Below are 17,684 nucleotides of genomic sequence, written 5' to 3'. Positions count from 1 at the left end.
GCCACAGAAGAAGTGACATGCTGAGCTTACACCCAGCTGCCGTCCCCGCATCCCTGTGAAGCCGGCACTGCCTGCGAGCACCAGCACGCTCCAGCAACACCAAACCCCGCTCCCAGTCTCAGCTTGCCGTGTCCGAAATCTGCTAGGCATCTACCCAGGCTGTTCCAGGAGAGCATCAGCCCCCAGCCACCCGAACGTAATCTTTCCATGGCAAGATTAATGCAGAACATGGATAAACTACAAGCAGACAGTGGAAAGTCAACCTTATCGTTGTCCCTCTTTTGCAGGTGGGTAAACTGAGGCACGAGGGTCTCCTCTCCCCATCATGTCCTCCTCCCTGCAACCTTGTATTGCTGCCATGCACAAGATGTGGTGTTGTCCCTTTTCCTTCCTTTCCATGGTGGCCTTGCACCCGTGCTCCCATCAACCCGATTCAGCTACAGCTTTTGGGGACAGGGAGGACAGAGCAGCGTTGTCTCCAGCAGCCTGGTAAGACCATCACGCTTTTCCAGCTGTGCTTCCCAGGAGCAAGTTGTCTGTGTCATGGCACTAACACCACTACAGCTACATTTCAAACAGTTGAACGGAAAGATCACAGAATCATGGAATAGTTTGGGTCAGGAGGGAACTTTAAATGTCATCTAGTCCAACCCCACTGCAACGAGCAGGGACATCTTCAACCAGATCAGGTTGCTCAGAGCCCCGTCCAACCTGACCTTGAATGGTTCCAGGGATGGGGCATCGACCACCTCCCTGGGCAACCTGGGCCAGCGTCTCACCGCCCTCAGTGTAAAAAATGTCTTCCTTATATCTAGCTTGATTCTACCTCCTTTTAGTTTAAAACTATTACCCCTTATCCTATCTTTCTTATAAGCTCCCTTTAGGTATTGAAAGGCTGCAATAAGGTCTTCCCAGAACCTCCTCACAGCAGAGGTGTTCCAGCCCTCAGCTCATCTTTGTGTCCCTCCTCTGGACCCGCTCCAACAGGTCCATGTCTGTCCTGTGCTGAGGACCCCAGAGCTGGACGCAGGACTCCAGGTGGGGTCTCACCCGATGGGAGCAGAGGGGCAGAATCCCCTCCCTCGACCTGCTGGCCACATTTCTTCTTATACAGCCCAGGACGCTGAGTCCACGTGAAAGCCAACGCCGGGGGCTCAGCTACACGGCGAAGATGAGGTGCTGGGATTTGTTCTCCCATTTCTTTTCATCCCACTTCTGTCCCCTTTGACCACAGACGGCTTTTGCAGAGGCTCCAAGCCGGAGGGTGACACCCGTCTGCTGCACCCTCGTCGCTGGCTCACGCCGCGGGGGGCACCCACCTGTTCTGTAAAGCATCCCAGCTATGAAGGCTGTTCTGGGGGGGGCTATACAGCCCCAAATCTGTGTGCTGCACCCTCCCAGGCTTAAACTCTGCTTCGGAGGAGCAAATGCCCATAGGGAAGCACTCTGAGCACCATCCGTGGAGTAGCACAGACAAGCAACACTAGGAACACATTGCATCGAATGGCAGGAGCTTTGGGGTTTTAGGTAATTTATTCATATTGCTTGGGACGGGGGGGGGAATGCTTCTTCCCAAACTGTTATCTTTCACAAGCTGATCAAATAAGCATTTCTTCCCTACTATCCAAAAAATTCTGAGGACTAGAAAAACGGTTAAAGAAAAAATTGGTTTTTTCAAGTTGCATTGTTATATGTGATTTTGAATTCAGTCCAAAAAAACACAAGTTACATCCTTTTTTAAAATTAATATTATTGTTGTTTACCATGGAGCAAGGGCCAGGGTTGCACTAGATATGACAGGACCAGTACAATGCATCTCCCTAAGTGATTTATCTTAGTTTCCCACTTTTTTCCCCTTTTTCTTCTTTTTTTTTTCCTTATGTTAGAATTTTGAAACATCCTCAATCTTCTCAGAGTTAAAGAAGCAAACAGAAAAGTAAGCCTGCCATTCTGCTCCTTACCAGAGCCCTACAAGACCTAAACCAAAATACCCTTTAAAAGTATATATCATTTTTTCCCCATTTTCTGGTAAAACATCAATGTTTAGTGTCATTTTTCTTCTGTGGGGAACAATACTTTTGAAGCGTACTCAGCTTTTTTAGCAGGGAAACTGTTTCATGTTAAAAGCAGAGGGACTGTATAACCCTGCAGTCACTTCCAGTGGTTTGAACACTCACCTAGGATAAAAGTAGTAGGATGGGGACAAAAACGAGAAAGCAGGTTCTGTGGTGAAAGACAGCCTTAATAATACTGTTTGAGAGACCAATGCCTTCAAGTGAAAGAAACATTACAAGGCAACACCGCTGGGTGCAGGAACTCGATCATCCTCACTGTAGGAACATCGTCATCACGGTTTTGGCTGAGACAGCTACTCCCTCCCATCATTTTCCAGGCACAGTTCAGGAGTTTCCATGGGATAAGACGCATCCTGATAGGCAGCTGGGTGCAGCAACCCTGTTTTGGAGGTTAAAAGGCTTTAATAACAGTAATGTGGGTTATTTGGCATCAGGGCCAGGGAAACTGTGCCAATCACATTTAATTTACTACCTTAGACACAGAGTAAAGGGTGTGATATTTTAAGTACTTGCTGTGCCATAAACTCCTTCCAAGAACTTGGGCGTGTTGTCCCGTACCTCAGTTTCCCAACCATAAAAAAACATTTTGCTAGCACTTCCCTCTCCCAGGGTGGGATGAGGACCCATGAGGCGCTCAGACGCCCCATTAATATTATCTGCCAGACAAGAGATTGGTCAAAACCTCTCTGCAAACGCCCACCCGTATAAATGGCTTCATTTCCAGTCTCCCAGGGATGCTAATTTTTAAACAGCTCTGATGGACGAGAAAAGAAGAGGTAATTATAGTTAATGGTGTACTTCTAAAGACACCGAGGTGGGGAGGACCCAGGGCACGGTTCGTATTCCCGGCTGTGACCTGCGGAGCTGGTTGGGTTCAGCCTCTCTTGTCTGACCCCAACGCTTGCAAAAGCCCAGCAAGTCCTGTCCTGCCCGACCACCTCTGCAAACCCAAGAGCTCCGTCAGGATTTCAGACCAGCTCCAGCTCCCTGCTCCTCCTCCTCTTGCAGCAGCCCTCTGGCCATTAACCTGATGTACCTGCAATAAAAGCCTCTCTTCCCAGAAACCTTCGGGGGTTATTTTTGACGGGACCAAGCTGCAGCATCGGAAAAAAGGGATAAAAACCGACGAAACGCCCTCCTGGCACGGGACAGCTGAAGCGGTGTCACTCAACGCGGCGCTGTCAGCGGGGTGATTGAGGTGGACAGGAGGGACGGGGACGGCCACGGGCTCTAAAGGACACGGGCAGGTGGGAGGACGGGGCGATGGGGTGGGCTGGCAACGGGGGGGTGGGCGATACAAAAGGGACCGGGACAGCCTGCCGGGGCAGGGACCACGCGGGGATGGCAGGCGAGCATCTTAGGGCTAGAGCGAGGCAGGGAGGGGAAGGGACGTGGGAAGAGAACGACGGGCGACCCGATGCCCGGGTTGCAGGAGGCTGGTTTGCCCTCGGCGGGGTGAGACAGAAAAACTGGTGGGAAGCCTTTGGCCGTAGACCAAGGGAGTTAAGGGGATGCTAATGTAAGGAAGGGGAAATGAGCTTAGATGGTGGAAAACTGAGTGAGGGGAGGGGATTTGACGTGGTTGTCACTAGGAAAAAATGGAGGCAGCGGTATAGAGGAGAGTGAGAGAGGGGGAAATGCTCAATTCCCCACGCACACACCGACATGCACGCAGAGGGGCCAGTAGAATAAGCTGCTTCAAGTGCTTTTTTACCCTCAGCTTTTGCTAAGAGATTCTTCGGCACCCCCAGGCACGGGCTGCTTGCTGGACAGCATTTCTGACCACACCAGCTCCTGCTTCCTTGGAGAAACCTTGAAGAGGAGGGAAACCCCCCTCGCTGAAGATGCCAGCCCAGACAACACCCCTGGGGTGCTACGAAGCCACAAAGGACCCGGGAGAGGAGGATGAAGTGACCGGCTGCTTCTTTGCTGAAGGTAACATCTGAGATTTACTTTTTTTTTAATGCAATATCTCCTGCGGCATGAGAATTGCTGATATTTAGGGCCAAGCCTAGAGAACACGGGCAAAAGCCAGTGTCAGGCATCCAGGGTTGTGCGAAGCATCGTAAGGGAATGTAAGGAACTCTGGGCAGGGCAAGACATGTCGAGAACGGCAAAGGGAAGGGTGGTGAGGTGGTGCCCTCGTGGTCCAAACAGGACCCCAGACTCACTACCAAGTTCCCAGGGACCAGACCACACTGCCTGGATGTGGCCCACGGTTGTGGCTTTGAACCATCCCTTCAAAGTGCGTGTGTTCAGGCTCAGAGCTATGGACAGACGAAACCAAGGGGTGTGTTTGATTTTCAGGAGCACCTTCAAAAAATGGGTTGGTTCGCAAGAGTGGAAGAGTTGGTGTTCGGTGCCCTCTTGGCCAGATCTCAGCTCACAAGGCAAATTTTCAGTGGCCCAGGGGGTACAGGGGCTGTTGAGGGACTGTAGGATCTCAGCGGGTCAGCATAGGCTGGAGGGCCAGTGTCATCTCCTGGGAAGCTCTGCAATCTCAGATTGCTCCCAAGGAGGCTCCTTTGACTGCAAAGGGTGCCTAGGTGAGACTAACACCTTCCAGGAGAAGTGACCTTCTGATTTTACTTCTCACCTTGAAATAAGGGGTCACCAGCAAGTTTCCACTCGTGCTTCCCTCTCCACCAAAGCCACCTGTTAGACTATGATGTCTACACCCTGGTTTTGATATATTTATCACTCCAGAATCCTTATTAGACAATGAAGTGCTTTGTCCATTTCACAGATGGAAAGCAGGGGTACACGCCTAGGTCCAAATTCATCCCCATTACTCTTAGACCCTTAAGTAAGGAGTCTAGGTGAAGAGCACAGTCAACCCCAGCTCCTTCTGGAGTCAATGGAGAGAGAAGACCCCCTCTTGACTCCCTCCTGGGCCCTCTCTGGGCATCCTTGCCCTCCATGGGTGGCTGTTCCTTGTATTTCCAGCCTGTTAGCAGTATTGGTTATTTTAATTGGGAATGAATGACTGAAGCTGTCAAGAGCCCAGCGTGTGTTTCTCCTCCTCCTGGCTCAGTGCATCCCCCCTGCTCCCTATGCATGGACCACAGGGGGAGGAACTAACCCAAAAAGAACCTAGAGGAAAAGGGTACTGTCCTCTTCCCCAGGGCTGTACCCTTCACACCCGCTCTCAGAGCATTCCTTTAGGCTTCCTGGCCCCCAGGAGAAAGCTCCAAGCTGGGGAAGGGTTCATGGATATGAGGTGGTCCAAAAATCCCCAACTAAACAGTCTTAGATGGAGAAAGAAGACAAAGGATATTGCCCACCTTTTCAAGCCAGTGGCAAAAATTCTACCAGTTTCTTGAGGGACAGTTACAGTAAACTGCACTATTCTCTAACTTCATTTGCATTCCAGATATGGGAAAAAAGGGAAAGCTAAGGGGCAAGGGAGGCCACACTGAACCTGTATGAGCATTGCTACAGTCTCTCCAGTTTGTCCCAGGCAAAGAGTTTCACCTCCGTGCCTCAGTTTCCTCACCTGTAATCTGGAAATACTGGTGAGCAGGCTTTGCTCAAGGGCAGTTATTCTGCTCTGGTGCAAAGAATCAGACTGGCTAAATAAAATATGATGGGATTAAAACAGAGCAAAGATGCCAGTTTAAAAGCACCATATATTAGACCAGAAAAAGCAGAAAATATAACTTAAGGAGCCATGATGTGAATATCTTTTTATATTGAGTTAAAAGTGGTAGAAAATCAAAGGAGACTAGTAGGATGGACAGGCATATTGCCAGGGCTGCTGGTGACTCTGACACAGCCTTTCCAAATAACCTTGGGCAACTCACTTATTTTCTCCAGCTTTGTATTCTGCTTAGTGCCTGCCTTTTTCAAGACATTAAATATCAGCACACTAGGACTGGATGTTTCAGAGCTGCTCATTGAGGCCTTATTCCCACTGACTTCAGGCAGAGAGCTCATTATTATAGTTTATGGAGCAAACTTGATAAGCTCTCAGACAATCTCATGAAACCCCACCAGAGTTTGAAAAACCCAGGCGTACAAAACACCTCCAAAACCCAAGTGCCTAAATATAGTCTCTGGCTAGACATAGGCGATATTTTGCCTACAGATGCAAACTTGCTTTGCTGAGTTTTAACCTTCCTGGAAGCTGTGGTTAAGACAGCATTTAGATGAAACTATTTAGCCCTGCTGCACAAACATACCCTCAAACAACTAATTTGGCTCCCAAGGCTAAAATGTTAACCTAAGTGATTTGCCCACAGTCATACAGAAAATTTGCAAGAGGCAAGAAAAGGTTCTACATGAGTTTTTGCCTGATGCAAGGTGCCTTTTGATGTAGGTAAGGGAACAATGTGGTGGTAAATCCAGCCATGCAAAGGTCTGGGCTCAAATCCTTACTGCAGAGAGGGGCAGAGTATTCAGAAGGGTTGGGGCAACACCTTTTAGCTCCCAGGTTGGGGGGGGTTTCTCCCCTTTTAAGTTAATGGGATGACTTATTTACCCATTCCCTTCTTTGCACTGCTGTCACATCAATGCACCTCGCTGTGCATGTGTGTGTAGAGAGGCGAATGAAAAGCTAAGCAGCCTCCATCCTTCCAGTAACAACTGCTCCTAGGAGAGCATTCATCTTGCAATCCAGGGTGGAAAAAGAAACTTGACAAAGAGCCCAGATGAGTGAGTGCCTGAATGCCAGGCGTATTAGAAAGCCCGTTTCGGGAGTATCACCTCCCATCTCGTCCTCAGCGGCAAACCAGCCCGATCACAGCGACCCGTGGAGGACAGCTGCCCCATTCTTTCCTCCTTCTCTTCCTCATGCCAGGCAGGGACAGATGTGGCTCTGGATATGCCTCAGATGATTGGGTTACTCTCAGTGGCTCAGAAAGGCATGATCTGTTGGCTCTTAGTTTGCATATCTGCTGTTCGCAATGAATATAATATTCTTGGGTCATCAAAAAGGAAGATGCTGGCTCTAAATGGATGCATTTATACCCTATTGGCTTCCTTCATTGCAGGCTTTTATTGTCATGCTTGTCAATCTTTTACACTCAAGTATGTGCCCCATTCAGCTCCTTAACTTCTAGTAATTTAGCTATAATTTCCCACTCCATGTTTCTTCATTCTACCTGTCTTGAGTTTTCTAATCTCAAAACAGAGTGGTCTGGGAAGCCAACCTAGTGAGCCTTTACTGCAACCAGTCCCAGTTCATTCAAGTCATTAAATTTAATACAAATCTCACTCAAGTTAGGTTTTAGCGTCATCAATAAATTCCCATTTATACCCCTGTAAGATTTTAAAATCCCAGTCCACAAATTGTACCAGAATAATCTACATAACTAAGGAATATTTACCTACAAAAGTGTTTGGGATCAAGGATCTTCCAAGTGACTCTGTTTCATCACTAATCACTCTGAACCCACTATCTGGTCCCAGAATTTGTATGATACTTTGATACAAGCCTATGAGAAATTTAAGAACGTGCTGCCAGCAAGCAGCTATAAACACCCTGTACAATTTGTTGAAGGACAATACACTTTCCATATATATTAAATGAGTCTAGAAAACGCATCTGTGCAAAACTTCTTTGCTCTAGAACTCTTCAGCTTATTTCAGAAGAAGGCAACAAGGAAAACCTTCAGAAAGTAGTAATCTTGGATAAGGACTGTTAGTCTTTCCTGTAAGGACACAGGAGCTTAGACAGCTTAGCAAAAGTCAGGAACCAAAATGAAAGGTTTGTTAAAGAGGACTGCTGCTCATGTCTGAAAGAGAATTTTCCTCCCTTACCTTTAATATTTTTTTTAAATCCTTTTTTTTTCTTTTTTTTAGTCCCCCCACCTTTAGGCAGAATTTTTTATTAAACCAGTGAATTTTGTTGTTGCTGTTATTTCCTTCCCTATTTTCTAGATAGCAAATTTCCATTTTTCCTATTGGAAGAATGGGACTCCTCTCTCCTGCCCTCAGTCTCCTCTAGGTTAAGCTTCTGGCATCCCACTGCCAGTCTGTGATAGTACGTGTCCCTGTCAAAGCTGCCAACAGCCCAGCCCGTAGCGAGGTTGGACGTACAACTTCCCTGTGTCCAACACCAAACGAGGTGAATCTCACCTCCTTGTGCTCCTCTGTCATGGTTACTAGCCGTGTGTATGAAGGTACAGTAATGTCCTTGATTGATAGCAAATGGGGTGGGGATTCTGGACACCTGATGCTTGTCCCATCTGTCCACTTCCCTTTGCTGTGCCTCAGTTTCCCTACCTGACACCTACAGGTTTGCAATCAAAAACTTCTGTGCGACTGGAATGAGAAGCAAGAAATCTGGGGTCAAAGACTTGGGGGGGGAGGGTCATTCTGCAACCCTAAACTGAATTTCATTGGCAAAGAGGTTTTCCTTAATACAGAGAATCTCTTACAATACATGGCTGTTGCAGTAGCCCCTATTCCAGTCTTGTTCGTGGCCCCAGATGTAGCACAGAGACGAAACAGGGCTGGTCCTATCTACCTGATTAAGTGCTTATAATCATGAATAATAAAAATCATGCAGGTCCACATGAGGGCTAAGTGGGCTATGAAGAAACATATATGCATTCATTATTGTTGATAACTCATGTAAACAGATTTCTGCATCCAAAAGAGTGGGAACCCACAGACTGAGTGATGGCTCTACTGAAATCTCTGGGAGTTTTACCATGATGTCAGCAAGACTCAGCTTCCTCACCTCTTCTGAGTCAAAAGCCTTCATTAACTGGGAAGTAAATATTACATTGAGTTCTTAATCTCAAATCAAAATGTAATAAATGCTCCTATAATATTGGTCTGTCTTACATTTTAAAAAAATTAAGAACAGTAATGTTTTGCTGGGGAGTGTAAAAATCTCTATATAATGCAAATGTAAACACCACTCCTGATCCTGTGGACTTTTAAGAAATATCATTTACTGGGTCACTGCATGACTCATCTTTCTCTAAAATTCGCATTCATTTGTTTTATCAGTTATTGACGTTAACGAAGTAATGACTGAGTATGTGAAATTCCCTGCCATGAATTGTTCTGGAAATCACAAAGCAAAGTCTTTCTCTTGCTTTAAAACAAACAAGAGACTCCCTACAAAAGCCACTCATCTCTTCACTGCAGTCAATAAGTCTTTTTATATGAGCAAAATTACTTAGAGCAGCGTGTATAATATCAGAATCACAAAGTTTTTAATTGAAAATGAATTGTAGCCATTCCTAGACTCAGCAGCATCTAAATCCACAGAAAAGAAAAGCTACTGATGTTGTACAAACTATGAGTTGATATTTGTAATTACCACAAGTTTTCCTAGTTCTGCTTGCAGAAATCTTAAGGGGTGCAGCTCTTACTTGTCCCAGGACATTCCCTGTCAAATGTAGTGATAACTGAGGCTTGAAATATTGCAAAGTGCCAGTGAAATAATTTCTATTACAAATATCTGTAGCTACTCTGATTGCTTCTCCACTGTTGGCAGATACAGAAGAAGGGTCCAAGCTGAGGCTCAGAAGTACGACTCTTTTTTCTGCTGTGAGCTTCCCATGTATCACGGGCCAGCCATGTATATCGCAACACCACTTTTTCTACTGACACACACAGAGCATATGCATCCCCTTCCACGCCTTGTCATAGCCACAAAATATTTAGTCCTTTGGCTGTAAGTAAAAACATAGGTTACTGACCTCTTCAGCCTCAACTGAATGCTATAATGACCAATGGCATGGGATGGATTTCCATCCTAAACCCTTTTACAGACATAAATCATGTAATGACACAGATTTACAGAGTAGCTGACAGGGAGAAAAAGTAAGGGCAGAAAAAGCAAGGTGCTTGTGTGCGAGGTGTGAAAAATCAGTAATGTCTGATGCTGGGGGAAGTTGCAAAAGAAGTATTTTCTGAATTAGCATCATCCAAGGGAACACCTCTGCCCCAGGGAAGGATGGAGAACCCCGTAGGCGTGGAGGGCGACTCTGACCCGACTTCTTGAACATGCAATAAAATGCCTGGAGAGTGACAGCAAAGCTGCACTGCAGCCTCTGAGGAGCTCAGGTAGTGCTGCTGTGCCTGGCCAGCAACCTCTCACTAGGGTCTGCCTCCAAAGAGGTTTTGTGTTTCCTTCAAAGCCTGCGGTTATTCCCACTTTGATTTTAGTGCTTTTCATCAATGGAGATCGTTCTTTCGTCTTTTGACTCTTTTGGAGGAGAAGACATGGGAGAAAAGCTCATTTTCTTTCCCTGCCCTACGTATATTTTGTGGACTAGTTGTGTATCGCTAGCCTGGTTACTTCCCTCCCCTTTCCCATCCTCAGAGATGCTTCCACTTAGAAATAAATAATCTTTGTGAATCTGGTAAATGAACAAACTGATTCCAACCAGCTGCTTCCCAAACACATCCATAACTCCCTTTGAGCATGTCCAGCATCCCTGAGCATGTCTCCCCCACCAAGGACGGGAACGTGCAATACTCCCAAATCGAGTGCTTAGCAAAGGAGTGGACACCAGCGTACCCTGGGTTTCGCTTCTGCTGGTCATTTCTACCATCAAATACAGAAATCCGTCCATACGTCCTGACCTCTGGGTCATGACAGACTCCTCTCAAAGGTGCACCAGGACATGACACAAGTTGGAACACAGGAAATTCCAATTAGGTATCGGCAAACAGGTTTTCACCATGAGGATGGTCAAACTCTGGGGCAGAGACCCAAAGAGACCTTGGAGAAATTCAAACTCAATTAGACATGGTGCTGAGCAACCTGACCTCAGCTGGCCCTGCTTTGAGGCAGGAGATGCACAAGAGACCTCCAGACGTTCCTTCTGACCTAAATAATTCTCTGACTCTACAATTTAAAAGCTTGTTTCTGAACGACCAGGCCAGGCTGGTTTTGAATGCGCTGCCTACTTGGCCAGGCAGGTCTCCAGGGCAGGGACTATCTATCTCCCCGTGTGTGTACGAGCTGTCGCTCTTCTCAGACAGGTCCTCAAGGCCCTGCCTCAATACCAATAATAATAATAAAGTGAAAGGAAAGAACTATCTATCACCTCTCACTCATGTGACTTGTTTTTTTACAGCAAACTTTAGTTTTTGAGGATTTCAGGGCTATGGAAACAAGTCCAAGACATGCCCCAACGTGCACTTCCATGCACGCACGTGAGATTCCAGCCTTCAGTGCTGTGCAATGGCACACATGGGAGTGATTGCAGATGACGGGCACCGGAAAATCTGAACCCCCTGAAAATAAACCTCCAAAACTGACCCAGAGCACCAGCGAAATTACAGGGGTTTGTGCTGCCACTGCTTTTCCGAAGAGGAAGCAGACCACCAGCTCTGAAACACATCTAAGGAGCAATGCTACCTCTGCAAGAGTGGAGGATGGACAGCTGTCCTGCTGCCCAGAGGTCACGATCCAGAATTCTCTTATGAGATGACATGCTTCTTTATATCCCCATATGGATTAGGCTGCTATGGAATGTAAGGAAGTGTGTGGTTTCAGGGAGACATCGCGAGTGTCCTCTGCTTCCAGCTACTGCAAGGAGTCAAATGCTTTTCTGTAACTGCATTTTATTTGAATTTGTCTTTGTCAAATATAGTCGGGTAGCTTATACTCACTTCACAGTGCCCTCAGTGCCTGTGGAAAGCACATAGGGATCTGCAAATCTAAAAAGGTTGCAAACTCCTGAATCCAACTGAATTTGATAACAAAGATGTATTCTGTACATCTTTCTCCAGAAAAATCACCCATCTGACTATAGGCTCCACCTAAACAAAATATTTACACTGTCCTGAAAGTGCTTTTCAAGGGCATTCTGAAAATCACCACATCCCAGATAGCCTCAATAATTGTCATCCATTCTCAGCTGGTGGAAAATGCTTTGGATTTAGTGACATGGAGAAAGAATTAAACAGCACAGGGTTGGAATGACTTGCAAGGAGCGAGACTGAATATGATCTAGATCTCACATTGGTTACAAAAGTCTCCTCTTTACTCCCAGTAATTCACAACAAGATCTTCTATAATGGGATTAAAATGAATTCTACAGATATAGGAATTGCTGTAGCAGATTGATCAAGATGAATTCAATACACTGTCTCAGTACAGTAATAGGTAGAACAGGCTGCAGAAAGTTGCCTCCTATTTAATGTGACCCTATGGACCAAAGCAGGCACAAAGCCTTTTCAAACATAATGGGCTTTTTTTCCTAAATCTGTATTATCATAACTCAGGAAAATCTTGCCATATACACAAATGTCTCTTCCTCTTCTGAGTGCTGCTTAATTCTTTGCTCTAATAACACTGTATAGTAATGAGTTCAGTATATATTTTTGCAAACTGCAGGAGAGTGGACCAGTTGCCTTTCACCCATCTAGGACAGCCTGGAGATATCCTGGGTATTTCCAGGATATCCTGAATATCCTGTTCCACGGAGCTGAAGAGCTCAAACCATTTCTCATACATTACCTTATTCTGCTATAGGTCAAATATTCAAAACTTTAGGCAGTTTTCAATCAGTCTTAATTTATTTTAAGAAAATGTTTAGGAAACCTTTTGATGCTCTGCAGAGATGGTGACTGTTGTTAGCATTATGGCCTAGGTTTTGAAAGGTTTTCAGACCATCACTTCCCATGGGAAATTGTAGGAATTCCAACCCGAAATACCCTCAGCAAACCTGATCTAGTTAGAAGATTAAGGACATGTCTGTGCTGCAGTGATTAATGTTCACGGCTTAATTTTAACCTGGCTATGAGAGGTACTGCTAGCAGGTAGACCTCATAATTCAGCAAATTTATATCCATGTGTTTGTCCAACCTCCAGGCCAGTTGTGTAGCTGAGGCTGGCCATGCTCTGCTGTAAGCAATGCTGGAGCCAGCTGGCTTTTATCACTGTAGCTTATATTCCTTGGCCTTATATTCCAAAGAGGCTTTGGCACCTAGGAGTCCAAGTTTCACTCTCTACACCACTATTAGTTCACTAAATAGTGCCAGGACCTGTCTTCTTGCCTTCAAATCAGTGGGCAAAAAATGACTATTCAGCTCTCTCACCTTCTTAAATAGATGGTCATCTTCAAACTCCAAACTGGGAAAGTTCCTTGGCCGGCGTTAATCCCAAGCTGAGCTTGGGAACTGTTAGGGTCAGTGCTAGTTGACACAGGTCAAAACTGTGCCAGCAACTGTGCTAAACACAGCAGAAACCACTAAGTTCCTGTGCTTGTACCTCAGCACTATTTGATATACCAATATAGACCTTGAAACCAATGACATTTATGTTCCTCAGTCACCAAGATGCTTTGCAAAATTTCGTTCTGAATCAAAAACAAGGCTTCTGCATCTGACCCAAGCCCTGTGGTCTCCTAGATGTAATTCAGGAAGGTGCTTGTCAAACATTATTTCATCCTGTCCTTCTTGTACAGATCTAACTCTTAGGTTATGAAGACTAACTCAGAAGAGAAACAGAGTAGAGGAAAATGATCCTTTTTTCTTTAATTGTAACGACTACACAGGATAAAAGGGCCCCCAAGGGGTGTGAATCCTGACCTCTGTTCTCTCCCTGGCTTTGCTGATCAACCTGCTGCCCATGTCTCCAACACAACACTTCCTCTCTGCAGCTGGTGGTCTCTTCATCTCTGACGTGTTGAAGACATGTTGTAGTCTGTGGAGATCTGGACTTTATTTAGTTGCCTCAAATGATACTCCTGGTAACTTTGGAGACACCCTAAGAATAGTCCACTGGCTTCTAGCTCTTCTTCAGGTATGTCCTATGCCATACCTGCCTGTCACACGTGGGTGTCTCAGACACCCTGTGGCTCCTCCAGATGCTTATGTGTTGGCAAATGAAGCCAACTCTTCTGGCTGGTCAGCTGAACCTGTCCCTAGTCTTGACTGACTGTATAAATTTGGGGTTTAAATCTGGAGTGGAATCCCATCCCGCATGTACTTTCTGCAGCTGTCTCCAGCCTGCGTACGCCTGTTCCACCGGAGCCTGCAATCAGCATTAACTCTTGCTGCACAGCATGGGCCAGGATTAAGTTACGGGCACACACTTGCAAGGACACATGAGAAGAAATAATGCAGACTGGTCATGCAGACGTGGGGCTAAGGTTTAGGAAAACTTATAGCCTGGCTGGGGGTCAAGGTCACTGTTTTAACTCTGTTCCTCCCTCCATCCTCTGGTTTGTATCTGCACCCAGGCCCTGACTGACGGTAAAATTATCAAGCAGCTTCAGGACAGGTCTAATTCTTCCTCACTTCCATCAAGTTTGCAACAGCCTAGTGCTGATGGGAGAGTGCACGAAGTGAATGTTGTAGCTGAAGGCTTGCCTGAGCTGTTCTTTTGGCAGCAAGGTAGATGTCTCCATAGGGAATACGGAGTTTATGCTGCTGATGCTTTCCTTGCTAATGAATAGCCTTGATGAAGCAAAGAGAAAGTACGAAGGAAGCAGAGGAGTCCTGAGGTTACTTGTGTTAGTATTCCTCCCAACGCTGAGCACTGAGAGGGCAAAGTGAGAAAAAAACCAAAGATTAAAACCCCCCTCCTAATTAAAATGTTTTTCAGAGGAAAATGTATCAGGTGCCTGAAAAACCACATGCACATGGAAAGGGGCTTATGCACGGGGTTGGAAAAATGCTGCTTTTGTCCTGTTTGGAAGCTGCCTTGTGCTCCGCTGCTCATGGTCTCCGGCAGCTGTCTCCTCGCTGAGGCTCCCAGGTACAGCTGGAGGGCTCGGGGTGGCTCTGAAAAGTGATGCCTGACTGACAACTGGCAGGTGACTTCCCTTCAATTGACAAAGGAGGCGTCTTTCCTCCCTTCCTCCCTCCCGCTTTTCCCTTTTTTTAAAATTATTTAAAAATGTAAAAAAAAAAAAAATGGAAAGAGGAAAAATAGGAAGAGAGAAAGCAGCAGCAAGAAGAGACCTGTATGAAGAGAAATCTTCAGACACATGCTGCTGTGGCTCAGGATGGGCAAATGCCAATCCTCCAAACTTCAGAAGACTTTCCTCATTACCCATGTCCGGGCTGGTAAGCTGGGACCAGATTCCAAAACAAGCCCAAATTCTATGAAACATCTAGATAGGGATCCAGAATTTGGCTCCTGAGGCTTATCCCCATCCTTAAATACTGTTGACTTTTGCATTAGTGAGAAATTCACCCTAGTCCAGACAACCACCCAGGAACTGGGGCATCACGCGGACCCTGTGCCTGAACCAGTCCTCAGCCAAAATGGACGTACCAGAAGTCATGTAAGCTGGAAAGTGGTGAAGTCCTCTAAGGTGGTGTCCTAAGTGCTGCACCATCCTTCTCTCCCAGTGGCTGGCACCAGTGTTCCCGTCTAATCGCTCTAATTCCCCTTGCAGGTAAGGCGCAGCGAAGCCAAGGGAGTGACGGGGTCAGGAGCTATGCTCTGCTCTGGCTGGTCAAACGGAACCAAGCCCGTCTTCCTCGGAGGTTTGGTCCCCTTCAACCAGCTATAGCAGTGTTGAAAACATCAAACTGGGAAGATGTGCCTCCCTCCACCCCAGCTCGACCCCACCAGCCCTTCCTCCTGGATGGATCTGCTACCCCTCCGAACATCTCCAGAGGTGCGCCTGGGGATAAGCCACCTGGAAAGGTTTGGGATAGGTTTTTGGTTTTAATTTTAAGGGTGCTCGCCCCTGCAAGGGCACATAGGCATGTCAGCTCCAGCATTACCACAGGCCCAAAATGCCACATACACGGCTTGCTGGCTCTGCAACATTCAGCAGGTTTCTAAGTCAACGTGGATCAGCAGGGCCCTAACATACAACCCTCTTTATTTCCCTTCCCCTACCAAACATGCATCCACACACCCCTTTTTGCTGAGCACTGCCAGTCCAAGTAATTTTTTAAAAAATTCATAAAGAACAAGGGTAAAGAACATATCCTTGAAAGCACACTGTGTCCACATGTCTTTTCTTATTTATTTAACGTAAAAAGGAGCTATAAATAACCATAATCTACAGGGTAAAGGTTTGTGACCCACAGGAAACAACCCATCGGTTTTCCCATAGCCACTTAGCCCACAACACACACATCACATCTTTGTGCAGGGCGTCTTCTGAATATTCCCATTCACACCATACTGCAACAAACGAAGAAAACAGCCAAATAACTTGAAAATGGCTTTGCTGACAGGGCCCGACCTGTTCTCTGAGCCAGGCAATGAATTTAGATGTCTGACTTTAGACACCCAACCCAGCAAGTGGTTCCCCATCTTCACCCCACCGAAAAAAAGATGCAAAGCTACCAATAAAGAAATGAACAAACACATATCAACGTAAGTTCATTATGTTCATCATCCATGATGCCTTTATTTTTTGCTGGATGGATGGGGAGGAGGGAGCATGGATGCAACCTATACAGAATAAGGACTGGCATCTGTCTGTCCCAAGCAGCTAGTGTCTCTGCTACAGGACAGCGATGATCCATGGAGTACCACATCTTCCCAGTCCCTGCGTATTCCCATGGGGATGCAGTGGGGCACAACTTCATTTCTGCCAGGTCTCCATGGCCGACATCCTTTGGGAGACCCCCACACACAGGGGTGACAGTGCGCGGGGGGGACAGTCTGGCCAGGATCACACATGTGTGACAGACAGAGCAAAGGACACCAGCTTTTCAGTCCCCATCACGTGTCGGGGGGGTGATTCTGAGAGGCAAGAAGGAGTATGCACATTGTATGGGTTTGCTGGCACTACTGAATCTAAAAGGTTTAGTAAATTCAGGTCAAAAGACAAATTGTTCCGAGACACCCAGGTTTCCCTCTCATGCCAGATACACAATTCATCATGAACAAGGGCTGTGTCATCACTGACAGCTCTTAACCACTGCACAGGCAAAGATACCACATTTCACGGTCCTAAATCCCTTGAAAAATTTGCAGCGTGGGTTTGCTCAGCCTCAGCACTGCCCTGCAGTAACACCACATCTATGCAAGGTCCACCTGCAGGGTACGGCTTTGGGTTATGCAGTTGATACCCAGAGCCTCCTAACACAGTGGGCAAAGCAAGCATTAGGACATGCAGTCCTCAACTTCTCAGGCTATAGTTTTCATGGCAGAAAATGCTGTCTGGAAATGTGGTCCCATCCAAAATAAAACCCAGCCCTAACAGAAGATCCAACAGTTCCAGCACAGTATGTAGAAGATGTATTTCTGCTAGAGAAACAACTTGTGTCAGGGTCCATTCTCTGTCCCTGAGACCTGCTGGACCTATCTGGCCATGTCCACACTCAACCACCACCACCACATCACTGCATTCAACCTGCTTCCCAGGAGGAGGCCGGGTTACTAACCCGTCTCCCAGGTGGCTGATGAAGAGGAGGTGACGGGTCTCTCCCAGTCTCTTGCTGAGCCAGCCATGCTGTGGCAGCGGTGGTGGGCAGGCAGCTGTGATGGTTAGCTTTTCTCTGCTCTGACTCTTCCAGCAGACACCAGTCATGGACCAAGCCCTTCGTGGAAGACCCAGGGCATCCCTTAGGCACCAACGAGGAGCAAGTCCTACAGCACCGGCAGCGACTGCAAAGCAGGGACGTGGTAGGGACACAACAGCTTATGTTCAGCCAGCACCCGTTGCACCCTAAAACCCTCTTGCCATACAAGGAGCTGGCTTTTGGGGTTATCCAGGA

The 17,684-nt window shown here is 46.7% G+C and overlaps 1 long non-coding RNA gene across 2 annotated transcripts; it reads left to right on the top strand.

The window, feature by feature from the left end:
* The first annotated feature begins 3,190 nt into the window (after nt 1-3,190).
* LOC142041166 (uncharacterized) lies at nt 3,191-9,044 on the top strand. 2 transcript variants are annotated; one of them, XR_012653367.1, is made up of 3 exons: nt 3,191-3,322; nt 3,796-4,010; nt 8,660-9,044. It is a non-coding gene; the product is annotated as an uncharacterized LOC142041166 (long non-coding RNA). The 2 variants fall into 2 exon arrangements; XR_012653368.1 differs by having other exon boundaries at nt 3,199-3,322; nt 3,827-4,010.
* The last annotated feature ends 8,640 nt before the right edge of the window (nt 9,045-17,684 follow it).

Source organism: Buteo buteo, chromosome 17 (assembly GCF_964188355.1).
Source record: "Buteo buteo chromosome 17, bButBut1.hap1.1, whole genome shotgun sequence".
Classification (NCBI taxonomy): domain Eukaryota; kingdom Metazoa; phylum Chordata; class Aves; order Accipitriformes; family Accipitridae; genus Buteo; species Buteo buteo.
The sequence above is the reverse complement of the archived record's forward strand: the minus strand, read 5'-3'. Positions and strand labels throughout refer to the sequence as shown.